The 27,227-nt window shown below is 44.7% G+C and overlaps 1 long non-coding RNA gene across 1 annotated transcript; it reads right to left on the reverse strand.

Moving 5' to 3' along the window:
- Positions 1 to 610: 610 nt before the first annotated feature.
- Positions 611 to 26,762, reverse strand: LOC140622394 (uncharacterized). The gene is made up of 3 exons (XR_012022164.1): positions 26,647 to 26,762; positions 2,378 to 2,540; positions 611 to 2,127 (listed from the first exon to the last, which is right to left on the reverse strand). It is a non-coding gene; the product is annotated as an uncharacterized lncRNA (long non-coding RNA).
- Positions 26,763 to 27,227: the final 465 nt, after the last annotated feature.

Raw genomic sequence — 27,227 nt, forward strand, 5'->3', positions numbered from 1 at the left:
TAGGAAGGAAGAAATGCAGCTTTTAAAAAGTGACTGATCTCTCCCAGGTTTATTAGAAGTAGAATTTAACTTGAAATATGCTTTGGAGGATAAACCTATTTCTCCTGGCCCCACCCACCTCCAGTGCCAACTGGACCATCTTCATTCCGTTCCAGGACAGAGGCACACGTGCTGGACAAACACACCTGCCAAGGTCACAGCTTCGCCCAGTGTCTTTCCTCCACTAACTTTGTATTGGACCCTAAAACTCACCAGTGCCTTCGACAACCAGTTTGTAAGTTTTTCCAGTTCGACTACTCCAGAAGTTAGCACTCTGCATACCGGTGGTTAGAGTACCTGACAGGAGATATTTCCCTCTCATGATCTCTTTTCGGGTCTTTAGCAGAGGCACGAAAGGACAAAATAGAATATTAGTTCCCTGTAACGGGAGTTAAATGTCCACCCTGCTTAGGAGGGAGAGCCAAGAATCTTTGCAAAAACTGGTCAGGATGCCATCTCAGCACCTGCTGATGGAAGCTTCCCAGAAACATGCGCTCGCAGGTCCTATCTCTTCCCAGGTCCTCCTTCATGTCTCTCAGGAAAACTGCTTATCTCAATATCTCGTGTCAAAATTACATACCGCAGATGGATGTTTGCAACAAGGACAATATGTGGCGTGTTGGTTCACAAGGCTTTTGTTTGTATTTATTATTGTGTTTGTATTGTTTGTATCATGTGATTACTTGAACAAAATACTGTATTTTCCTACATTATTTAATGCTAACCTTAGATTAAAGATTTATACAAAAACTTCCATACACACAGGCATGCAATCTCTGTGTCTTACATACGGAGGCTGAAGCCTAGCACTTGTCGGTATTTTTCCTTAATGATAGTTTTATTAAGAAAAAATAACGTTACTTTAAAAACAAAAATCTATTCCTCAAAATAACACTCATAGGATAATTATTCTTCCCTTTCCCTACCCCTTACTTGACGATGACATATCTGTTTTAATATTTTGAATCTTTTATATTATTAGCTCTTAAAAATGGGTCCACGATTATGATTTTCATACCAGCGTCTGAATTTGGCTCGTGTTATTAAATCTTAAATTTGTTTTTTCACTGACCTTTGCTAAGAAACTGTGATTCGCTTTGTGGCCAAGGAAGTTGTTTTGCTCAATGGTCTATGTTGTCAAAGGGAATTACTAATAAGCGTTTTTGGGGGAAATACTTTAAAAAGCAGAAGCAAGGCTTGAAACACCAAAGCCACTGTGAGGAGCCAGGGGATCATTGGGGACGAGCCCCTGGGGACGAGCAAACTCATTGTGAAGGTGGACGGGGGCAGAATGCATACCCTGGTTCCTGGCAAGGGGCTCCTGAAATCCTTGCAAGTCCCCACGTGATGAGAGCCCTCGGGGCATCTCATGTTTGAATGCGGGGACTCTGGGGGCTCCTGCATGGCTCCTGGACAGGGTGGTGGCCAGAAAGACTGTTGGGCACCACCTCCATCCTCCAGACAGAAGCCGGGGCTGGACGTGGAGTCGGTAACGATCACGCCTCCGTGAGGAAGTCTCCATGATCCCAATAGTACAGGGTCCAGGGAGCTCCCAGGGGTGAACGCATCCACCCCGAGACGGTTGTGTGCCCCAGTTCCCAGGGACAGAAGCTCCTGCGCTCGGGACCTCCCAGAGCTCACCCTATGTGTCTCTTCACCTGGCTGCTCTTCTGTCCTCCATCACATCCTTTCCTAAGCTGGTAAATATGAGTCACTGCCCCTCTGTGTCTTGTGAGCCCCTCCAACAAGTTAATCCAACCTAAAGAGGCATCTTGGGGCCTCTGATGTGTAACCAAGTCGGATACAAGTCTCGAGTAAGCGGGGGACCCACTACATGTGATTGGCATCTGACACGGGGATGTCTCCTGGGACAGAGCCCGGAATCTGGGGGATCCCACACCAGCTCCAGGTAGACGGTGTCGAAAGTGAGTTCATCTAGGACCCCCAGCTGGTGTCCCGGAAGCGCTGGGTATGGGAAAACCCACGTGTGCAGCATCGGTGCCTGGAGTGTGGTAAAAGAGCCGCACGGAGGGCAGGCTGAGGCCTACCCAGAGGACTCGCTTCTTTGGGCTCTGGACTCACCTCCAGCTGAAAAAAGAAGGAGAAAAACAAGCATGAGATGACGTGGGCAGGCCCCGGTCGGAGACTCAGCCAGACCTGCCGCGGCTCAGTGAGACAATTTAGCTAAGTGTCAGGGACAGGTAACCCACTTAAAATTATTTTCAAGTGAACTTACGCTAAAAGTCTGTCTTTCATTCATATATTGTGGCAGGCTATTGCTCTTGCCTTTATAAGCACCAGCTGGATAAGGCCATAAGAGTAGCCTCAAAATACTTACCAAATGGATAAAGACGGTGTGGTCTATGTATACAATGGAATATTCCTCAGCTATCAGAAAGGACGGATACCCACCATTTGCTTCGACATGGATGGAACTGGAGGGTGTTTTGCTGAGTCAAGTAAGTCAATCAGAGAAGGACGCTCATCATATGGTTTCACTCCTACGGGGAATATAAGAAATAGTGGAAGGGATTATAAGGGAAAGGAGGGGAAGTGAGTGGGAAAAATTAGAGAGGGAGAGACAAACCATGAGAGACCCCTAACCCTGGGAAATGAACAAAGGGCTGCAGAAGGAGAGGTGGGCGGGAGGATGGAGTGACTGGGTGACGGGCACTGAGGGGGGCCCTTGATGGGATGAGCACTGGGTGTTATACTATATGTTGGCAAATCGAACTACAATAAAAAATAAATATAATTAATTAATTAGTTAATTGTACACCAGCCAAAGTCTTCCTTTCCTGTTGGTGGTTTTACAACGCTCTCCTTCATCATCCAGCTGCTGAGTCTCATGGGATGCGTCAGGGTTTCAGACTGCCAGCCCCACGAGGGTCAGGAAAAAATAAAAAATAAAATAAAATGAAGGGAAAGTCAGAGTGTCCACTGCTGTTCCCTTACCCACCTCGACACAAGGGACCACTGCCAGCATTTGTCAGTGAGCCCACGTGTAAGTGTCAGACTCCACAGAAATAGCGGGGAGAGGACCCTGCCACCCCTTCCCATGGCCACCCCCACAATGGTGTGAGGGAGCACCACTGACCACGTGTGTCCTGTCCTGGCGTGTCCACTGCCGCAGCCCAGACACACGTCCTGTCTTCTTCTGAGTGGAGGCAGGTGGATATGTTGCCTTCAGAGGGTGGCTTCTGTGCACAGAATGTGCAGTTTACAGTTATTTGGTTTAAAGGAGTATTTAATACATGAAAGCTATGGATGTGAAATCTTGAATGTCACTGTGGATTCAAGTCTGATTTGCAGCCACCATTATAACGTGTACAAGTCTTGAAGAATTAGGCATCCTTCTGTTGTTCTTTTATTAGTTGATGTAATTCAAGTTAAACCAACTGATTGTCTTCAACACTAGTTTAATTTATAAAGTGGTCAATGAGTTAAACACACACACATGCACACACACACACAGACACACACCCCTGAAACAGCACAGCTATCAATTCAATGTGTCTGGGGCTCTTTCACATAAGCTCTGAATCTGGGGGAACTTACTCTCCTAGCAAGAAAACTTACCTAAATATTTGGGCATTCTGTTGCAAAGGTCTTTCAAATAATATGAACATATCATGCCTAAGACTTTTGCTGAGATGATGTTATTAGACACCCTTGAAATTTCAGCAGTTGGAACAATAAGCACGTACATCTTGTATAGGGTCTGTGGGTCAGCTGGTTCTGCTTCAGACTATGGGTTGAGCCTGGTCAGCTCCGTGCAATTGGAACTCCATGTAAGCTTCAGCATCCAGAGCTCATCATGGGCTGAGCCCATCAGAGCCCCATCCTTGGGCCTGAAAGTGTCTTCACTGACCCTGTGGGAGCCACAGGATGGGATGCTGCCACAAGTTTAAAAAGGAAAAAAGTCCAGGACTGTGAGGTTGTGGAGAACTGGGGGCTGTGGTCTGATCTCCATACATCCAGTGCTAAAAAAGGGCCTTTTAAACTGACAAGATCAGTGGTGTGCAGTGAAGAAACCGCTGTCATAAACTTTAGTTAGCTAGATATAGTAAGGAAATTGTTAGAAATACAAGGAGAGATTTAAATGTGCATCAAGAGTTATCAGAGGTGAACACATCTCTCAGCCTTGGACAGATAAAGTGAAGAAATACAACAGGGTCTGTGAAATGTAATAAATAAATTGTAAATTAATAGCTGTATAGCAAACTGTCGCTCAGAATAATAATCAAACATTTATAGAAAATAATCGTATGCTGATTTTCAAAGAAATCGTTAGTGACTTTATTGGATGATGCATTTGTACCATGGTTTAAGGACAATAAAAGAAAATTAAAAACAAATAACAGGAGTTTAAAATAAAATCCAATTATGCAACTTGAAGAATAAAATCCTAATCACTATTCAAAGAGAAATTAAAGATTGATTTAAAAAACGAAATGAGCCCGACATATGAAAACCAACAGGATGTGGCAATAGCTGAATTCAGAGAAAATATAAATATTTAAGTGCTTTTATTATTTGAAAAAAAAGGAAGAAATTGTCGTGGGTTTTTCCCTATTGTATTATTTCAAGCATTTAAGGAGCACAGAATTTCCATGGTTGGCAGAATCAGGACAGAGGGAAATCTTCAGTTATTTCACGATGCCTCCATTAATACCCTTGGTGTTAAAATCTTACCAATAACTCAGAAGGATGCTAGTGTTCAATATTTCTTAAGAACATGTTGGTTTCTTCTTTGGAGAAACATTTGTTCACATCCTCTTCCCATTTCTTGACTAGATTTTTTTTTGTCTTTTTGGGTGTTGAGTTTGATAAATTCTTTATAGATTTTGGATACCAGATCTCAAAAAGTTAAAAATAGAGCTACCCTATTACCCAGGAATCGCACTAGTAGGTATTTACCCAAATGATACAAAAATACTCATTTGAAGGGGCACCTGCACCCCAATGTTTATAGCAGCAGTGTCCACAATAGCCAAACTATGAAGAGAGCCCAGATGTCCATAAACAGATGAACAGATAAAGAAGAGGTGGTCTGTATATACAATGGAATCCTATCAGCCATTAGAAAGGAGGAAATCTTGCCATTTGCAAGGACACGGATGGAACTAGAAGATATTATGCTCAGTGAAATAAGTCAGTCAGAATAAGACAATTGTCGTATGATATCACGCCTTTGTGGAATTTAAGAAACAAAACAGATGAACATAAGGGAAGGGAAGGAAAAACAAAATAAGATGAAATCAGAGATGGAGGCAAACCACAAGAGACTCTTAACTTTGGGAAACAAACAGGGTCACTGGAGGGGAGGGGGGAGGAGGGATGGGGTAACTGGGTGATGGGCATGAAGGAGGGCATGCGATGGGATGAGCACTGGGTGTTATTTGCAACTGATGAATCATTGAACTCTACTTCTGAAACTGAATGATATGTTAAATGCTAACTACATTGAATTTAAATAAAAAATTTTTTAAAAAGGACATGTTGGTTTCAGTAACTTTGTGTTTTCTCAATTTTCTATAATAGACGTGTATTCCTTGAATAATAAAGGCAAATAATTATTTTAAACAATAAAATAATAAAGGGAAAGCCTTTTTTCAGAACATGCTGGGAGTCCCAGATTTTTCTTTTCAGCCCCAGACAGTGCCAGGAGGGAGTTCTTTAATCTCCTGGCCTATTTGCATGTGGTTTGCTGGATTGGGAGGTGACTTATAGGTAGATGCTCTGACTCATCTTCTAATCATCCTTCTGGGAGGACAGTGGTTGTGAGGTTGTGTTCAGCAAGGCCAGCACCTCATGGGGAACAGTAGGTGGCAGCTGACACTGCCTGCCTTGTACTCGCCCACGTCCTCATGGGAGTGAAATAGGGACTAACCCCAGCCTCAATCTTCCCAGAATGAGCTCCAGGATGCCCTGGCCAGTCCCAGGTGTGACACCTCATGTGTGCATTTCCCACTCCGCAGTCTAGATTCTAGATGCTGGGGGTGGTCTTCAGCAGGGCACCTAACAAGACCTTAGCATCCATAGCTTCGTGTCTATCCAAAGCTGTCCATCATTACACTCAGCTTCCCCTGGGGCAGTGCAGTCTGGGCAATGCTTTCACTCTACTTAAACATGAACCAAAGTCTCCAACATCCAACCAGCACTTCTGAGATCCAGTGAAGTGCCAGGACCATAGGGGTGTCTTCCAGCACCTTCTAATGCTGCCCTCACAGCAAGGCTGCAAGGTAAGGCTCATGTATGAGACTCACAAGCCAAATGCAAGTCGGCGGTGGGTCTCTCTGGCTTCCAGCTCTGTGGGAGTCACAACACAGTTGTGCTGCATCTCCAAAATACACATTCTCTGACTTTATGAAAGTATCCAGTTTGCTGTTCACTACTGGTGCACAAAACACCATGTTGCAGAGGAGGGGAAACCCTTTGCTCCTAGCATTTATAGCCGTTGTAGTTACTTGACTTCTTGGAAGAGCACAGCTGAAAGCATAAACCATTTTCAAACATCTTGTCTGACTTTCTAACAACACAATTTTTAAACAAGTAGTAAAATTCCAAGCAGCTGCAGTGACATAATGCAAGCAAAGTTATCTGCAGTCATGGGGATGGGTTGAAAGCTCAACTAACTTAACTCTGCAGGTCCTGATATCACATTCAGAAACTAGGCTGGGGGGCCGAGGACCTCAAAGTTATTTTCCTGCTCTGATTCTGTGATGTTCCAAGCACTATCCTATCTTTGATGAAAAATGGCTACCTTCACCTAATTAATTATCTTGGAGATTGCACAAACTCAAATTACAAAGTTACCTAGGTGCTAGTATATGTTACTCAGGTTCATACTACAAAATTAAAAGTATGTGCTTTTCTCAATTATCTTTTCTAGTCTCTACTTCTGGATTAATCTGTGCCTGTGCTTTTTATTTGTCTATTTCTGCAATTTGGGAAAAGTGCCTCATTTGTTAAAAGCCAAATATAGAACAGGACCCCCTTGTTACAACAGGATCCTCGAAACCAAGCAGCTTGGAAGTTATCAGGAGATGGTTCATAATGAGGGTAATTCTGGTCAGGTTTAATCATGTAAAGTTGTGCTGTGGAGGGGCATGGTCCACACAGCAGGCAGACTCCAGCACGGGGGACTTTCAGTGACAACAGACGGGGCAGGACATGTCACCAACCACTCCATGAGCCACTTACTCCCCTTTTAGATACCTCCTTGTCACTGAAAAGCAGGTGTCGGGGGGAAATGTCATTGTGAAAGTATTCTGTATTGGGAATTAGCCAACCCGTCATGATGCTGTGCCATTCACTTGTACAACAGTTATTTTAAGCTCTCTGTCCCTTTACAGAGTCAGTTCTCAATTATCCATCACAAGAGAAGGTCAGTGGCAGGAGTGAACCCGACTGACAGGCAATTAAAAACAATGTACATTTAGCTTTAAAATGAACTGCACAGTGAAAACAGGAAAAAGATATCTTGTAGGTTATTCAATTACTAAAATTTTAAATTGTGTTTGTAAACTATTATAAAAACAACACTCAAATATGTTGATTTTTAAATTAAATAGTCAAAAAGCAACAAAGCTCTCACTCCACAACCCAACCACACATTCCCTGAAAAATGTCACTTCTAATGATTTCTGTTATTAGTTCTTCTGGCTATTTTTACCTCCATATCTCTTAATAATATGTTTATAGCACATTTATTGAAATATCCATTTTTTGGTATTGTCTATTGACTTCCCATTGTGGAAGATAGGATTTTAGCTCCCTCACCCGGTCTCTCCCTTTCTACATCTATTTTCAGCTCCCATGTTAATTACTTTTTGTCACTTTAGACTGTATAATTGGAATTCTACTTCTTGTTCCATTAAATACAGAGAAAATGTTTCCTTACCTCATAACACAAGATTGTAACACCTCCTATATTTCCATTTACCCATCATGCCTCCCTTCCAGCTCCTAAATTCTCTTTATATTTTCTTTTATATTGTCAAGTTTCATGCATTGACATTCTATTCCATAATCATAATGACGTATCTTTGGATTTCTGTCTGATTGATTCCAAACCTTAGAGATCATTGAACCACATTACATTATGAACTTTGTGCATTACTAATCGCAAATTGGAATCATATGTTGTAATTGTATTCCCTTCCTTTTATAGCTCTTTGGTTTCTCTGGAGTTTCTCATTGCCTTGTTTTTCTTGCATCAATTGCTTTTCCCTTGTCCTTAAAATCTAATATTTTAAGGGAAGTATCAAATCAATGAACTCTCCCACCATCATGATTTTTTTCTCCCCAAGGACTTCCCTCCCGGAGACCTCTGTTCTCTGGGGCTTATTACTATCTAGGTCTATCTTCCTGGGACTTACATTTCTCAGTGTTCTGAGTGGTATTCATTGTTCTCCCCAATCCATGTCTTCTTGACTGTCCTCTTGATTTCCACATTATTGTGTTGGAGTACCTCCTCCAGTAATATCCTAACAAAGGATTAGTGCATGGGACATAGGCAATGAAGGCTTACACATTTACACTTCACTTATACTATTTTCATAGTTAGTTTGACTTATATCTAAGACTTGTGAGCCTGATACAGGCATTAACTGCGAGCAGTTTGTTTGGGAGGTACTCCCAGGAAGCTCTGGTATGGAGGTAGGAAAGTAAAGAAGAGAAGAAAAAACAAACTTGCACCATGTGCCTTAATACGTATGTTACCACTTGAGCAAGTGAGCACCTCTGGGAGACTGTTTGATGGGTACATCCTTCAAGTTATCTCAATCAGAGTAATAAGCCAAAAGAACCCTATCAGGCATAATGAGAGGGCTTCTCCCGAGAGTGTTAAATGCCTGGAACTTCCAACCTGCAGACTGGCTCCTTCAACCAGAGAAAGCCCTTTGGCAAAGATTTGCAACTGTCACACTAGGAAGCATCAATCTACTCAGGAAAGTTCATTGCAGAAGAATATAGGAGGGCACGCAGGGGTCTGCCTCCACAGGTACACAATTCTAGATGGAAAATATTCTCGTGGAAATTTGAGGTTCATGGTCACTGCATTCTAGCATAAGTTCCCCGCTTCTTTTTTTTTTTTTTTATGATAGTCACAGAGAGAGAGAGAGAGAGAGAGAGAGAGAGAGAGAGAGAAGCAGAGACACAGGCAGAGGGAGAAGCAGGCTCCATGCACCGGGAGCCCGATGTGGGATTCGATCCTGGGTCTCCAGGATCGCGCCCTAGGCCAAAGGCAGGCGCCAAACCGCTGCGCCACCTAGGGATCCCCCCCCGCTTCTTAATTAGTTAAAAGATGCAATATCTTCTTTCATTTTTCTGAGAATATTAGAGCTATTATCAATGTTTTCTTGTGTTCTCTACATTGTTTCTCTTTTCCATAGCCAAGCTGCTCTATTTCCTAGATTACGTTACACACAAGCAGGGCTCACCAACCAGCAGACTTCACATTAGACTGAGTTGGTTATGAACCAGTCATTACACTAGGAAACTACAAAGTGCCAGAGTGAAGACATATTTTTCTGTGAAGCACCAACTTCTACACATTTGAGTTCTGACTCTAATTATCCCCCTATTTCCCTTAATTCTTTGTGGAAGAGTGGATGTGGGGAGAAATCTACTCAGAGTTGGCCATGTTCAGTGAGACGCTTATCAGAACTCCAAGCAAGGGGAAGAAAGTAAAAAAACAAAACAAAACAAAACAAAACAAAAAACAAGCAAGGGTGTCAAACAGGCAGTTGGTTATATGGGTCTTATTTTGGAGCAAGGTCTGAACTGGAAGCATGGCTGCCTGAGTTATTGGTCCCTAGATGTTATTTAAACCATGAGACCAAATGAAATCTTTGAGAGAGGAAGGGTATAGACAAAGAGAAGAGATCCAAGAACCCAGTCTTGAGGACTAAAGAGGAACCAGTGAGATTGGGCAGCTGAAAGTGACAGAAATTTATCCCCTCCTAGTCTTGGAGCAGAAATCTTAGATGGAGGCATCTGCATAGCTGGTTTCTCCTGGGTCTGTGAGCATGTCTGTTCTAGGTTTCTCTCATAGCTTCTGGCTGTCTGCTGACAATACATGGTTGCAGATGCACCCAGGCCCCCAACCCTCCACCTTCACTCACAAGGCATTCTCCCTGTGTCTCTTCACATTGTCCCTTCTCTGTGTCTCTGTCTCTGTGTTTAAATGCCCCTTCTTCTAAGGACATCATCCATATTGGATTAGGGCTCACCCAAGTAACTTCATCTTACTACCTCTATGAAGACCCTGTTTTCAGATAAGGTCACATTCTGAGGTCCTGGAGGTTAGGACTTCAACATCTATTTTGAGGGGAACACAATCCAACCATTATACCTTCTTGGCTCATTTTCTCACACCAGATCTCAGATATAGCCGTTCATACTCTGCAACCCCACCTAGGACTGTGTCTCAGCTGAAAGGCTGCTTTGTCATGCACATGTCCATCTGCTACCACCACTTGCCTTGTACACATTCCAAAAGGCATATTTTTTCCAAAATTTGCTTATGCCACTCATATTTCTATCATAAATACATAAATTAATTAAATGTCATGCAATCTGATGAATATGAAAACCAAGTTAAATGCTAGGGAAATATTTGTTAGCAAGAAAAGTGACTTATGTAATAATTCCTATGAAATTAATATTGGATAATATAGCCATGAAAGATCAGAAGAATCTCTTAGGAATCTAGAAGGATTCTTCCCTCAAGTTGTTGTACAAAATATTTTCATGTTCTCAACCCAGTTGGAGAAAACCCAACCTCTAAACTGAAGTCAATATACTACACATATGTATAAAAGACGGGAGAAAAATATGGTCAACTTTGGTCGGTAAAGTTATTCTCAGAGAAAAATCCTGGGCTCCACACTGAAAGATTAGCAGGTTGGTGCCAAAAATTTGTTTAAAATGGAAATGAAATGTTTAACATGTTTGTTATTATAATTCTGCTCCTTAGCTATATTCAATTGACTCCAGAAACCAGCCCAGATGTCAGAGAAAGTTGGGTACAACGTTAACACCGTGTTTCCCGGTTGAGGTTCAGAGCCATTAAATATTGTATGTGCTCTAGATGGCTGAGGCAGGCTTGAGCCCGGCCAGTGCAATTTCATAGCATGACTACTAATCCCTCCAGTGGGAAGCAGCCTGACTCACGGAGGGACGCATAACTGGCCCAGGGAAGTCTCAGGAGTCTCTATTTATTAAACAAAAAGCATGGTTAAACGGTAACACACACAGATTTCAATCTTTCTTCAATTTTGCCTCAATTCTTTTTCCAAGCCCCATGCATGGTTTTCTTTTCCTGGCTTGTATTTCAGTTTCCCACAGAACTTTAGGGGAAAAGCCAGTACTTGTTACCCAGGAAGACACAGACTCACTCACTCATTTACTTCATACGTGGAGCCTGCAGTGGATAGAATGGGGCATCTGCCTATGCTTGGGATGGCCCCCCGCACTTGTAGACTCAACGAACCCCACAGCAAGTCAGGTGGACAGGGGCCCTCCTGCCCCAGGGCTGTCAGCAAACATTTACAGAGTCACTACTGAGTGGGTCAGGAATTACATTACTACGTGAGAGTGCTAGCCAAACGGGATGTGAACACTGCCCTCATGGAACCTATGGGTCACTGGAATGCAAGCCGGTGACAGTGGACTAGGGCACAAGGGCAGCCACAGGGTGTGCATGGGGCCTGGAGGGGGCCCAGGCGCTGGGCTTCGTCCTCCTGAACATTCTCTCATTCGGTTCCCACAGGCAGCCCGGGGCACAGACATCCCCACCCTGCAGGTGGAGGCAGGTGGGTGTCAGCAAAGACCCAGCCGAGGCCCGGCCATGCCCGCACCTTCCCTTCCTTCTCCGTGGCGTGAGTCCCTGGATGGACATGAACCGCATCAGTGATTCCTCCTCCAGGGGCGGGAGGAGGACCGCGTTTCTCTGGCTGCTTGCTCTCGGTTTCAGGACACAGACGTCTCAGTGCAGTGTCTACATTTGCACACCCGTGCAGAGCACCCCAGCAGGCAAACACATAACCCCCGACGTACGTTAAAATAAGCCTGCTCTGGTAGGTCAGCTAAATACATTTGCTTGTCTTCCTCCCTCCAAAGATGACCTCTCGGTCAACCTTTCAGTTCAGATGGCCACGCCCGGCCAGCCACCAGACACCGTGCTGTTCCCCTTCTAGAAGTCGGAACTCTCCGAAATGTTACAAGGGCCCGCGGCTCTGTGATTGATCCGGCCAATTTCCAGGTGCTCCTGTACTGACAGAGGCACGCTCTGAACCGTGTCAGCTGGCGGGGACCTGCCCGTCACGGCCCCCCGAGTGCGTCCGGGGAAAGGCAGCCATCTGGGCGAGGAGCCCTTCAGGGGCTGGGTGGTGCCAAGTGAGCTGCTGCTTGGGGGATGGGGGGGGGGGCGGCACGTTGGCCGCTTCGTCTATAGCGATCTTTAAAGCACACCAGTTCCCAATGACACTGTCAGGGCAGGTGCAACAGGGGGCAGGTTGCTTTTTGGTCAAACACTGTCAGTGTGTTTCGTGATTATGAAAGCAAAGTGTATCTTCAGAAAGTCTGGGACACATAAAATAATAAATCTTCCTAGGCAGCCTGGGTGGCTCAGTGGTTTAACGCCGCCTTCCACCCAGGGCGTGATCCTGGAGACCTGGGATCGAGTCCCACATCGGCCTCCCTGCATGGAGCCTGCTTCTCCCTCTGCCTCTGCCTCTGCCTCTGCCTCTCTCTCTCTCTCTCTCTCATGAATAAATAAATAAAATCTTTAAATAATAATAATAAATCTTCCAAAATCGACCATTACAGTAAGCCTCCTCACAAAGGCACCCCCGCCTCCATGTCTAGTACATTGTCTTATTCTCCTTCTCAGCCTCTGAAAATATGTATATATTAAGCATATGTGTCTACATTTTTCTTATATATGAATAGAACACATAAATTTATAAAACCCATGTGCAACTGTGTATATGTAGATAAATACATGTGTATGCATATGTGGTTTTTGTAAGTTTTTTTAGCGGCCTGTTTATACAATTTACTGTCTTGTTTTTCTCATTTAACATCCCAGCATTGGATGGTCTCTGGTCTCTGAACAGCCGCGAAAACACTGTCGCGATGCCCTGGGACCACCCCGTCATCTGGTGCACCTGCCCTGTCTAGTTTAGCAACACCTCCTCTTACAGGACTGAGTCTTTTCTAGTATCTCCCCTGAGGCAGATTATACTGTCGGAGTTCCGTAAATGTTTGTGGGGCTTTCTGGTTCCCTTGGGACTTTTTTTCCTAGAAGGAGCATCACAAGGTCAAAGCAACTCAACCGAGTGCTCCGGCTGAGCGCAGCCACAGTGCTCTCTGTGGAGCTGAAATGACCTCTGCATCCACCACCCACTCACCCACGAAAGGGCCATTCTCATGGCACTGCTGCCAACACTCGCTGCCATCACAACGCTCGGTGCCTATCAAGGAAATGGGTGAAAATCGGCCTTTTCCCCCCATCCAGTTGTATTAATTTGTATGTCTTTTGCTCACCATGACACAGGACATTTTTCAAAAGCATATTGGGTGTTCTGAATTTCTTTTCTTGATTAGATTGTTCCTACATCTTCCACTTGGATCTCATGTTTTTCTCACCAATTTCTATGAAAATAATTGGAATTAATGTTCTAGTTCTTGCATACCATTTTTGAAATGGTCTCAGTTAATGAGGGAAAAGATTTGACTCTGTGCTTTCCCCAGGCCTCATACGCTGCATTTTCCAGAGACGTTTAAAAGGTCAGAGCTACTTCAAAGTCAGACTTCAGGCTGAATGGACCGCCACCAGAAGGCAATGCAGTTTTAGATATGTTCCACCGGTTTTGAAATGAGCTAAAATTTTGACTTCTTAAAATGTCAAGCTCATAAATTCACCCCTTCAGACAAAACCAGGTGCCGATCACCACTCAACAGATACTCACTTAGCCGTGATGACGTGGGGTCCTTGAGCTACCGCTCCACAAAGAACCACATTCAGTCCTTGTCAGTGTTTACAGGCAATGATGAAACTTCAAATTCTCTTTGCCCTCTTTAAATTCTCCTCATCCACTTTTTTTTTTCCAAATCCAGTAATTCAGAGTTAAAATATAAAAAGCACTTACAATTTTGGTGCAGACAGAAATCAAGAATGATTTTTTTAGTCTCTGAAGGTTTATTTAATAGATGCCCAGAGTAGATCTTTCTTCCTAAAATAACTGCCTCCATCTGTGCCTCGGAATCAGGGGCTGTGAACCGTGCACTTTCTTCAAAGGTCCTCCACTCCCGGCAGAGGTTCTGGAAGCCCACAGGATGGGAACCAAGGGGAATCCCACAGTGGCCCTGGGGACTCATCTCCATTGGAGAAGGTAGGTGTTCATTCCTGGCTACAGGATGGAATTTAAGTATCCTGGGTCCTGTGCACCCGGCGTGAGGCTAGTGAGACTGACCCCTCCCTTCTTCTTCCGGGGGGACATCCAGCCTCTTGCCTGCCTGGCATCTGCTGTGAACACCCCCACACCGGCAGCTCCACGCAGCTCCAGGTAAACCAGCACCTCCAAGACTCCATTTCCTCCTCCATAGAACAAGGCCAACAAGAGAAGCATTGGATCAGCTGTGAAGGCCTGGGTTATTATGCAGGTGACCTGGGAGCTTAGGGCCAGAGGGGGCGGTGTCCCTCTCTTCCCTCAGGACCTCTCAGTGCTCGCTGCCCACCAGCAGATGGATGACACTGCAGTCTACTCAGGGACAAATGTGTTTCTGACAATAAGAGCCAGAAAATGAACCGGTCTAAATTTAGGTCCTGCTCCGTCACACCACCACAGGACCAGGCATAACCTGCTGGGCGTGAGCCAGGGGACAGGCGCATACCTGGGGCATTCGAAAGGCTGCAGGACACCCCTCAGGATGGCAGGCTGTCGGGGCCAGGCAGAGGAGGGGACATCGTGAACCGCGAAGTGCCCTCCAAACGGGAGGCATTGCTAACAGTGACAAAGACAGGGGTAGCCCAGGCGGCTGCGGGCTGCCTGGTGTGCTGGAAACAAACCTGTCACTCCAGCGGCACAGCTGCCTGGAGGACCCCAGGGAGGCTGTAACCCCTTCCCACCTTATTGCCGGGAAGTGACTTTGTGATTTGACACATTAAAAACAGGTTCAAGCGAGGCTCCTCTCCAGTGAGTTGGAACCTCTGAAGTGACAGGCCTGCCTTCCCTCCCGCACATGCTGGCTCAGACAGGAGCCTTCCAGAGAGAGGAGACGGGGAGGGGCCGGTGGGGGCTCTCCTGGAATGCTGTGTTCTCGGAGCTCCCTGTACTACCAGGAGAGACTGGGCAGCTGTTTAACTGAATCCGCAAATAATTACAAGAATAACCAGGAGCTTCTGATTCTGGATCCTTGGTCAGTGGTGGGGCTCCTACAGGAATTCCTGGGGTACAGCCCCCGCCCAGAGCTACAGAGCCAAGGTCCAGCCCACGATCAATCCTTCCCAACCCAAGCCTGGCCCTGCCCAGCCCTGGTGCCTTCCCAGCCCCGCACCTGCTGAGCCCTCACCCCACCACCCCACCGGGCCGCACATCTGCCTGCCCGCCCCGCCCCGCCCCGCCCCCGCCCCCGCCCGGCGCTCTCAGCCCCCAGCCCCGCCGGCGAGGGGAGCGGCGCCCGCCCAGGCCGCGGAGTCCGCAGGTGGCCAGCAGAGGGCGCGCCTCCCGGAGCCGCCCGGACTCTGCAGCCCGCCCCGCCCCCGGACCCCGACCCCACCCCAACTCGGAACTCGGACCGGGACCCGGACCCCGCGGAGTGACGGGGAGCGTGGCCGCCGGGCGGGAGTCCGGGTGCGGGGTGGGGGTGGGGTGGGGTGCGGGGTGCGGGGTGCGGGGTGCGGGCGGCTGCAGAGCGGCGAGCTGCGCGAGCCAAATGCGTTTGTGCCACCTGTTGGCGCGGCGCCCGCACTGCACGAGCGGGGAGAGGCGGGGAGAGGCGGGGAGGGGAGAGGCGGGGAGAGGCGGGCGGGGCGGGGGTCTGGTTCCCGACCGGACCGGAGGGCCAGGGGGTGCGGGGGCGGGGGCCTGGCTCCAGCCCACCCCGAGGAGGAGGATGCACGAGGCGGAGTCCAGGCCTGAGCCTGCCCTGGGAGCGGGACCGCTGCCTGCCGCCTATTTGAATGCTGCAGAATTTCTAAACTTAATTTCTTTATAATGTAATATTTTTATTAAATTAGCTGGTGTTTTCCTCAAGGTCCAGGTGTGACTAGCATGGATCATTTTCACGGGGAAGACATTAAATAAATAATAACACGTGTCTCGTTTTTTTCCTATGTACATTTATTTTTAATCTTTTTAATGAATGCATCTTTAAAATCCATGTAAGCTACAAGATATTTGTGTAAACTACTTGGGTTGGTCATAGGTATGAAGAACTACTTGGAATTCAGATTTACAAACAATACTTTTTATAACTAATTTTGCCAGATGTCATCCTTTCTTCTTTGTCTTAACTCTGCCTCCTAAATACCGAGGAGGGTGACCAGGAGGCACAGTTGTGCTCACAAGTTAGTGCACACATTCTAATTAAAAGGAGGGCTGGGACCCACACAAAATGGAGCAACACGGCTCCCACCTCAACTCCTAGGATGTGTGATGGATGTAACTTGAGGTTCTCTAGCATTCATTTCTTCAGGGGGGGAAAATAAATATATTTATATTTATATATATTTATATATATGTGTTTTATCGTGAAATATGTGTACCACCAAAACATGAAAGAAGGCTCTAATTATAGCTGCTGACATCCTATTAATATAAACAGAAGATAGATGTTTTAAATGCACAAATACAAAATGCCACGGCACACTTTCATTTCAAGGACAGTGATGGCTTCCTGTCACGTCCCCTTGCCCTCAGTATGACACATGGCCTTCCCTTCCTGTCACTACATAAAGCAGGGTTTGCATTACAGGGGTCATATCTCTCACTATGGTCCGCAACTGTTTTCCAGTAGTTCATGTTTATTGGTATATCTTTGGTTTGTGCAACTTTGTACGCATGAGCTAAATACACCTAGCCGTTTAATGAGAAAACACACCTCATTTATAACTCACAAAAACATATCAGGGGACATCCTAGCTGTATAAATGTGAAGAGTGCATAAAAGCAAGAGAAATTCTACTGTTTTCTATATATATACATAATAATAGATAATAATAATAATGTAATACTAATTATTACATATGTAATACTAATTATTCACATATAATATTATTGTTTTTCATTATATGATTTTAAATATACTACCTATAAATATATAGGTAAAAAAACTAGGGATTATATATGTATTTCAGGTTATATATAATAAGTAGGGCTATTAACAGAATATATATATTTCATATTATATATAAATAAAAACATAATATACATATATATCATAATATTATGAATCATAATATCATAATATTATGGAAGGATAGCCTAAGTTCAGGGCTGGAATGAGATAGGGTAAGGAAAAGGGAACACTATGCTTTATTAGGGGAACCTCCATATAAGGCTAAAATTCAATGACTTAACTGGATTTTGCAGATAACATCGGGTTTTAAGTGTCAACAACAATTAATGAATGCCATGGCATTCTTAATAGCATCTCCTGCACCCCTTAAACAAGTAAAGGGGACAAGCACTGTCCAGCCCTCCCAACACAGCAATGGGTCAGACAGAATCTGGTGAGGGAAGTCTATGAAACAGCCCAGCATCAGATGATATTGTTACTGTATGTTTCCTAGGACAGTGTGAGGGGAACAGACAAAAGTTTCCATCTATAGCCTAGCGTATCTAATATTAGGAACAAAGAGATATTCTACAGATAGATGGAAACCTTAGTAAACTTAGTGGATATGCAAAGATAACATTCAGATACCAAGAAAAAGAAGTCACTGCAACAAGAGAAGTAATCACAATAAAGTATTATTAAGAGATTAACCGAAAGGAAATAATGGGAGTTCACAACAAATTTGTTTAAAACCCCAGTGCTGCACCATGACACTGTACCTGTTAAGTAGAGATAGAAATGTGGACAGAGAAGAACAGTGGGTCCAGCCTGGAGTCTGTGGGCATGTGTGTGTGGGCTCGTGGCAGGTGGGTGGGAAGCAAGATGAACCTGCAAAGTACTCTGGGGGCACCACGACTTCACGTCTTTGTACTCACAAGTAAGATGAGTCAAGACTTTAACTTACCCAAAGGCAAATAGGGAAACCAGACACAAATAGTAGGGAGAAAGAGCACTGTTCTTTAGAGAATGCTCCACAAATTGAACAGTGTAAGGGAGTGGAGTATTATGCAGCCACTTTTTAGGTATAGGTTCAGCCAGTGTCTATTGAAGGTTTCAGGCACGGTGCTAGGAACCAGGACAGTGATGGCTAAGATGTGGACCAGTGATCACTCAAAACAGGAAGTGGTGACAGAGACAGGAGTCAAGCACAGTGGAGTGGAAGGAACATTTTCAGAACTTCTCCTACATATTTCCAAGCACATCCATCCATTCTTCGGCAAATGCTTCTTACATATTGAACACTTGCTGAGCACCCTGCTGGGAGCTGAGACCCCGAATGTCAGGGGAAAGTAAAGGTGGTGGCCTTCAAGGAGGTAGTCTGATGGGGACGCTGATGGTGTCATCAATCACCCAAATGCATGTAAAATTACACCTGTGCTCTTTGGGGGCTTGGGAGCATGTGGGGCACCAGGCACATGATGGCGGATGCCACCTGCCCAGGCATGTCAGAGACAACTTCCCTAGGAAGGGACAGCTGAGCTGAGCTATGATGGATGGATTCAGGAGGGCCACAAACTCTTATCAAAAGCTGTGGTCTAAGTCTTTTCCTCTTATTGGAGGCTAGCCCCAGGCTCTCGCCACAACAAAAAGTACCTGCAGAGATAACACTATGACTCCCAAGTCCGGGTGAGGAAAGGGTGCAGCTGCTGCCTCTGTCTCTAGTCACTCCCAGGTGCTTCTGCTCAGGAGGCTCCCTTTTGGACTCAGCCACTACACTGAGAGCAGCCCAAGTACATCACTGAGGGCACTCCAGGCACCAGATGAACCTGGCTCTCCCACAGCAGCCAGCATCACCTTCCAGCCTTGGGCCACCATAGAGACCCAGTCCAACCGAGCTTTCAGATGCCTGCACTCCAGCCTGCACCTGCCCACAGCACATGAGCAGCCCAGAATGAGAAGCATCGAGCCAAGCCCTTCCAGAACTCCTGATCCACAGAGTCTGTGGCCGTAATAACTTTTTGTTGCTTTAAATGCACCAAATGTTGGGCATTTTGCTACACAGTAATAGAGAACTAGGACAGAATATGGACCTGGGGTGGGGGGCAGATGCTGCCAGAACAAAACCTGTCACATGGCATTGGGTTTTGAGACTAGATACCAACGGAAGTTTGAATGGCCTTGATGAGGCTGTTGGACCCACCTTGAGGGAGGTGAGGAAGGTGGGACTGGAACCAAGAAAAAGAACCCCTGTTATGCGATGGCACAGACTTGGCAACATCATTGCCTGTGGTAACACAGGATGTAGGAAATGTACATAATTATCATTATGCTCTTTCTAAGGAAATCTCTAGGGAGAATATTTAAAGTACCCCTCACCTCCCGGCTGCCTATAAAAAGATGGGGTGGGGGAGAGATGGAATGAAGACAACGTGCTTAGTTTTTTAGAAGAGTGAGCATAAAATGTAAAGCATCCAGGATAGTCTTTGCAGCCAGCAAAGGATTCACAATAAAGGCAAAGTTCAATTTGAGGGCACTGCCAGGAAAATATGGCCTCATTGAATGGGGACACAGCTGTGAGACCCTTCAAAAGGATATCAGAATAATTCAAGGTAAAATATCATGCACCCTCTCCATTAAACAAAAAGGCCTCCACTAAACAAAAATAACCCTAAGGACAACAGTGCTTCAAAGACCCTGCAGGACATTGCTCTCTGCAGCCTCACATGTGGCCAAGGCAAAGAAGGATTTATCTGGACTAGATCGGTGAAAGTGCTTTGGTCTAATGGAACGGATTGTAAATTGAGACATAAAACTCCACTGACTTTTTAAATGAATTAACACAGTTTACTGACAAGATCTGTGGAGGCTCCTTCCCGGGGGCAGGAGTGGGAACTCTGTGGAAGTGATGACATGTGCCTGGCAGGATCCAGAAACACTGTCTCCTGTAGCTCCCAGCACCTCCTTCTCCCTTTTCAGAGCAGGAGGGTTTATCATGGCATTCCTCCCGCAGTGTCACTGCGATGTGCTGGGGGTGGGGCAGCAGATCTGTTTAGATTAGGGGCCTTTTGACCAAGAGAAAGTGCACTTGAAACATAGCCTTTGAACTGGGGGTCTTGTGGAGAAAAAGGAAGCCAATCACAAGACAAATTTTCCTGGAAGGATAGAACAAGAGGGACAGTCTTGAAAATGAACTTATAAACATACTAAGAAGAAAAGCCATTAAACAAAGTCAGCAAATGGGAGAATTCACTCCTGAGGAAATAGATATAATAAAATAATCTAGGAGAACTTTAAAATCAGTATGCTTTAAAAAGAAGACCAAACAGGAAGATTATGGAGCTAAAGGGCCAACATAAAAGACATCTGGATGTTAAGAGCTAATTTAAAATGCTGAAAATTAAAAGACATGTAGTTCATTGGAGAAGTAAATGTGAAATAAGAAAATGGAAAGAGGTTAGCACGTGCATATGTTTTAGAAATGTTCTGTGAAAGAGAGGGAAATGGGATAGGAAAGAGGTGTGGGTCTGAGGAGCACCCCTCAACACCACCGCTGTGGGAAAGGTCTTAGCATAATCAGACAGATACCGTGGAGAGTGACAGGCTGCATAGTCAAGAGCTAAAGAGGATGATCCACAGGACAAGGCACCCAAATAAGAGAGAGTGGGATCTGCAACCAGATGGAGGGGATACTTCTGTGGGGAAAGCCATAGCTTCTCTACAGGATCAGGAACAAAGCAGAGAGCAGCATAGTTGTTTGGTGTTAAAGGATGATGATCTCTGTCATCTCCAACACTGGGAAATGAGGCCAATGCTGGGTGCTGTGGGGAGTAGGCTCTGAAAGCGGGAGGGTTGGAAATAGCAGAATTGAGGGTGAGGGGCAAGCAGTCATGAGAACAGAGAGGAACACTGGGCAGCGTGGAAGCCTAGAGGGTCCTGAACAAGGACGGGACCCCAGCCATCCTGCTGTGGGACTCCTCATGAGCAGCCGACTTCTGCAGTGCAGACCTGGGTCCTTCTTCTGGAGGGCCTGAGGGCCTATTGCAACCTAGCTTGAAGGAGCAAGCCGTGGCTGAACATCTACTGAGTATCTCCAATGCCAATTAATAAAATTACATCCTGGAAAGACAGCCACATGAGCCTTCAACACCAGAAGAACCTGCAGATACAGGGTTTTTCATTTTGAATGCTTTTAAAAATGTACTCCTTTCTAAGGCTGTTCTAATCATCTTAGTCTTAATTCATTCTACTGACAATAGAATTCAGCATATTTCCCATATCCCATATCACCTCCTGAATCCATTATTTTCTCAGAATACCTTAAAATCAGATATTTCCCAGTATGCACTGTAACTTTTGGAACCTTCTGGAAGTGCTGATTTTAGTAGGTTGTAGGAGAAGGATGATGCTAAGTAGTCTGTGACAAGAAAATTCCAATTCCAAATTAAAAAAAAAAAAGTATTAGGGTCTGGCCAGTCCTGGGGTTTGTCAGTGCTGTGGTGGAAATAAAGAGCACCTGGGAACATGACATGTGAACAGGAGAGTTGCTGAGCCCAGAACATGGGCTCTAGACTGCAGAATGGGCGGGTCCACTAAGATCAAGAGTTGTCTTCAACTCATGAGACAAAACTCTCAGAGATACAGTTTGGGGAGGTTAGGACATGTGGATGCTGACCTGGGCCAGGATAGAGGACAGTGCAGTGGATGGTAACCCTGAGCCAAATGCAAATGATGGTCACCGGAGAGAAAGACATGGCACAGTGAGTGTGGGAGCCCTGAGGAATGGTTTGCTCTTGGGGCATGTGAGTGAAGACCCAGATGTCTAAAAGGAACATGAGCAGGCCATCATGTAGCCAAGGGGAAGCAGAGCATGATGCATCACACTTAGTGGCTTGACTACCTCCAGTTGGGCTCATACTAGAGGTGGACCAGGGCAGAAGCTTTGCAAAGCCTCCACTCCCGCTCTGCAAAGTGAGGGTGATGATCTGGGACTGCAGGTAGGATTTAATAATACGCTGACTCACATGATAGGCTTACATGTCTGGTACAGTGATGCTCACAATAATGTGTGCCATTGTGGTTCAGTCTTAAAAGAACAACAGGGCCCTACTATGTACCATCCACTGTGTTGGATCCTGGGAACAAGAAGCTGATTGATTCACGAGTGTATGAGGAGGTAGAAGGCAGGTTAATGATAGGCATGACCCTGTGTAGAAAACTGGAAGGCCCCAGGCATGGCTGGAGGAAAGGGCAAACCAGGAGACTGCATGTTCAGAAGCCAAAGGGCACATGCAGCCCAGCCATTGTGGGGGAGAGGAACAGTCGAAACACAGCTAAAAGTCATTTCCAATGACTTGGTACAAGCCAGGTGCAGGAGAGAATAAGGAGAAGCTGCATCACACTTCTATGTGAGGGCGAGAATTCTTCCCAGCACTTCCCTAGGGGTGAAAATCTCCCCTAACTTCCACAAAAATCATTGCTCCATTTCCCTTCTCTTCCCAGAGGTAAGAGAGTGTGCCAGGAATGGTCTGTCGAGACTTTAACAGATGAGAATTCTCGGTAGTTGGCAGATAGGAGAAGAGACAGGCTGTGTCTTAGCAATAGGACAAACATTTCCTGGCTATTTTTTAATCAACATATTAATCTCTGATTCAAGAATCCTTTAGGAATTAGCTTATGTCATTACATAACTTCTAAACAGTACTTTTGGAAAATCCTCATGACAGATGAAATCCAAGATGTTGGCTAAGAGGACAGTATAATACTTTTTTCCCTTTTTGAGCAAACAGTAAGAATCCTGTTAGATCTTCAGTGGTTACTTAATATTGGTGCCTGGTAACCTTTTAATACAAATCATAGCACAATCATTTGCTATTACCTGGATGAACATCATGGATAAAGTACAACCCAAAATGAGTTGGCAAAGAGTCATTTCTAGAAATCAATAATTTCATTTGTTTTGTTTTCACATGTGAAAGAGCATCGAGCCAGAAGCCTTGTTGGGCAGGTCGCTGCTGGGTGGCCCCAGGGGAGCCACCTCACCTCTCTGAGGTTCACCCTCCCTTCTCCAGAAGAAGCAGGTATCAGGGAATCACCATGTTTGCTAAGGCCTAGGTTCTGGGATGCCTGGGTGGCTCAGTGGTTGAGCATCTGCCTTTGGCTCAGGGCATGATCCCAGGTCCAGGGATCCAGTCCAGCATTGGGCTCCCTGTGAGAAATCTTCTTATCCCTCTGTCTCTGCCTCCCTCTGTGTGTCTCTCATGAATAAATAAATAAAATCTTAAAAAAAGAAAGACCTAGGTTCTGTCTTCATACTCACATGGACCCAGACTCTTGGGCATGGCTCATGTTCACTGAAGATTTTACAACTTTCCAAATGAGACAGAACTATGAGCAAACACGGTGACAACATGCAGGCGCATCCTCTGCTACTTCCATGTGGCCAGCCATCACTGTGGGAGTCTTCTCTCCTACCTGCCTTTATAAATTATAATTTCATTTGTTTTGTTTTCACATGCAAAAGAGCATTGAGTCTTCCCCAAACTGAGAGATAAGAGCTAGGTATCACTGTCACCTCAAGGTCTTGGGTGGGGTGATTCCAAGGGACCTGTGTCACAGGTGTAGAGGCCAGGAAGATGGTCCCGCAGCACACAGGGCAGATACCAGAAACCAGACTGAGTGTGTGTGCTCAGTCTCAGTGTAGATCTACTCCAGACATCTTATTTAACAACAATTTTCTAGACATGTATCTATGACCTTTCCTAAAACTTCCCATAAGCTTTCCTCTTGTTGATGAAACTATTTCATCCTTCATGACAGGAGCTAAGATATGCTCACAAAATGTGCTCTGGAATGTTGGCTGGGCTTCTAGAACAGCAAAAAGGAAGTTATACAAAAACTAAGGAAATCTGAATACAATACGGGTTTTAGTTAATAAAAATGTGTCAGTGTCAGTTCACTAAGTGTAACAGAAGTAACATTCTATTTTTTTAATAATAAATTTATTTTTTATTGGTGTTCAATTTGCCAACATACAGAATAACACCCAGTGCTCATCCCGTCAAGTGCCCCCCCTCAGCGCCTGTCACCCATTCACCCCCACCCCCACCCCTCCCTTTCCATCACCCCTAGTTCGTTTCCCAGAGTTAGGAGTCTTTATGTTCTGTCTCCCTTTCTGATATTTCCCACACATTTCTTCTCCCTTCCCTTATATTCCCTTTCACTATTATTTACATTCCCCAAATGAATGAGAACATACAACGTTTGTCCTTCTCCGATTGACTTATTTCACTCAGCATAATACCTTCCAGTTCCATCCACGTTGAAGCAAATGGTGGGTATTTGTCATTTCTAATGGCTGAGGAATATTCCATTGTATACATAAACCACATCTTCTTTATCCATTCATCTTTCGATGGACACTGAGGCTCCTTCCACAAATGTTGGAGAGGATGAGGAGAAAAGGGAACCCTCTCACACTGTTGGTGTGAACTGGTGCAGCCACTCTGGAAAACTGTGTGGAGGTTCCTCAAAAAATAGGCCTGCCCTACGACCCAGCAATTGCACTGCTGGGGATTTACCCCAAAGATTCAGATGCAATGAAACGCCGGGACACCTGCACCCCGATGTTTCTAGCAGCAATGTCCACAGAAGTAACATTCTAATGGAAATGTTAATAATAGGGGAAAGAGTGCAAGATATATGGGGGCTATGGGGCGCCTGGATGGCTCAGCAGTTGAGCCAGGTCGTGGCTCAGGCTGTGATCCTGGAATCCCGGGATCGAGTCCCACATCAGACTCCCTGCATGGAGCCTTCTTCTGCCTCTGCCTATCTCTACCTCTCTATCTCTGTTTCTCTCATGAATAAATAAATAAAATCTTTTTTAAAAATTATAAAAGTCCTGAAAACTATCATGGACAAAAGCATTAATCCAACAGAAAAATAGTAGCTAAACAAAAAAAGGCAAACTGTAGGAGATTGTGATAGATTCTTAGGAGAAAATACAACATTGTAAGTCAAATTCTGGACAAATCTGAGTTACGGATTAAAATGTTGTTGCCACCTCATTATAATGCCTTATGAAAATGCCTTAATGAATTAGCAGGAATTACCTCTGGGGCTGACATTAGCATTGATGTTAAGTTTCATCTTTGCTCATTTATAATTTCAGAATTTATTTACATTGATAAAATATTTCTGAAATAAGAAAAACATAAAAAGATAGTAAAAGGATTAATAACTTATTAAACTCAACAGCAAAGAAGCAAACAATCCAATCATGAAATGGGCAAAAGACATGAACAGAAATCTCACAGAGGAAGACATAGACATGGCCAACATGCACATGAGAAAATGCTCCGCATCACTTGCCATCAGGGAAATACAAATCAAAACCACAATGAGATACCACCTCACACCAGTGAGAATGGGGCAAATTAACAAGGCAGGAAACCACAAATGTTGGAGAGGATGCGGAGAAAAGGGAACCCTCTTACACTGTTGATGGGAATGTGAAATGGTGCAGCCACTCTGGAAAACTGTGTAGAGGTTCCTCAAAGAGTTAAAAATAGACCTGCCCTACGACCCAGCAATTGCACTGCTGGGGATTTACCTCAAAGATTCAGATGCAATGAAACTCCGGGGCACCTGCACCCCGATGTTTACAGCAGCAATGTCCACAATAGCCAAACTGTGGAAGGAGCCTCGGTGTCCATCGAAAGATGAATGGATAAAGAAGATGTGGTTTATGTATACAATGGAATATTACTCAGTCATTAGAAATGACAAATACCCACCATTTGCTTCGACATGGATGGAACTGGAGGGTATTATGCTGAGTGAAATAAGTGAATCGGAGAAGGACAAACATTATATGGTCTCATTCATTTGGGGAATATAAATAATAGTTAAGTTGAAAAGAAAACATTAACACCTGTTTTTCTATTTCTAAATATTCAAAAATAATATAAGAATACTCAAGAATATACAAAGAGTTCATTTTCCGCATTTTGAATTCAGATGTAAAATAAACAAGGGGAAATCATACTTCTACAAAGCTTCTGTCTTAAAATAGTTTTTTCCTACAACTCTGTGTATCAGTGAAGAGAGGGCAAGGGCCTCATTGCTGTGTAATCTGACCTAGAGGACCCCCCTGAGCAATCCAAGGACATGAGATTGTACCTTGATGAAATAAACAATTGATTCAGCTCTTCCCACTATGCACTTGTAGGTTGGATGAATGCATTTGTACATAACTTTGAGTGTGACAATGAGTTCTGCATCAGGCATGTGGGTGATTAAATGACAGAAGTCTATTACCAGTAGGCAAATGCAGCCGTCACAGGACACATGGCAGCAGCTCTTCTAACTGGGAATTGTCTCGGCAATGTTGAGGTCATCCTGTTTTGAAATAATGCTGTGGGATTCTTAGCATATGTCTTGAGAATGTTTGGAGATGGTTGATAAGAACTTCTGCTTGATGTCTTGTTTCCAGGGCAACACTTCTAACTTCTAACAATGCCACATTCTCCAAGAAATAATAGTGATACCTGAGGAATTCTGAGCTGTGCATGTTCTATATCTTGGTGCTTTAAGACATGACATCACACTTCCAGAACTGGTCTTGGATAAAACTGGACTTCCAGGAGGAATAACATCAAGAAGTCATAAGACGATTCAGAATAAACAATAATGCATCAGTATTTCTCCCCCAATTCTCTGGTGTGGTGGCAATATCAACTAAGAAATACTAACACATATTTTTAATCTTGAATTTTATCCTAGATGTGTGGGACATCTGAGAGGATGGAGTGATATACTAGACAAATCTCCTGCAAAAGCAATGACAAAACTGGACAGTAAACTAAAAAAAATGCTTCAAGACTCTAGAAATTAAATAA

This window comes from Canis lupus, chromosome 31, assembly GCF_048164855.1.
Source record: "Canis lupus baileyi chromosome 31, mCanLup2.hap1, whole genome shotgun sequence".
Taxonomy (NCBI): domain Eukaryota; kingdom Metazoa; phylum Chordata; class Mammalia; order Carnivora; family Canidae; genus Canis; species Canis lupus.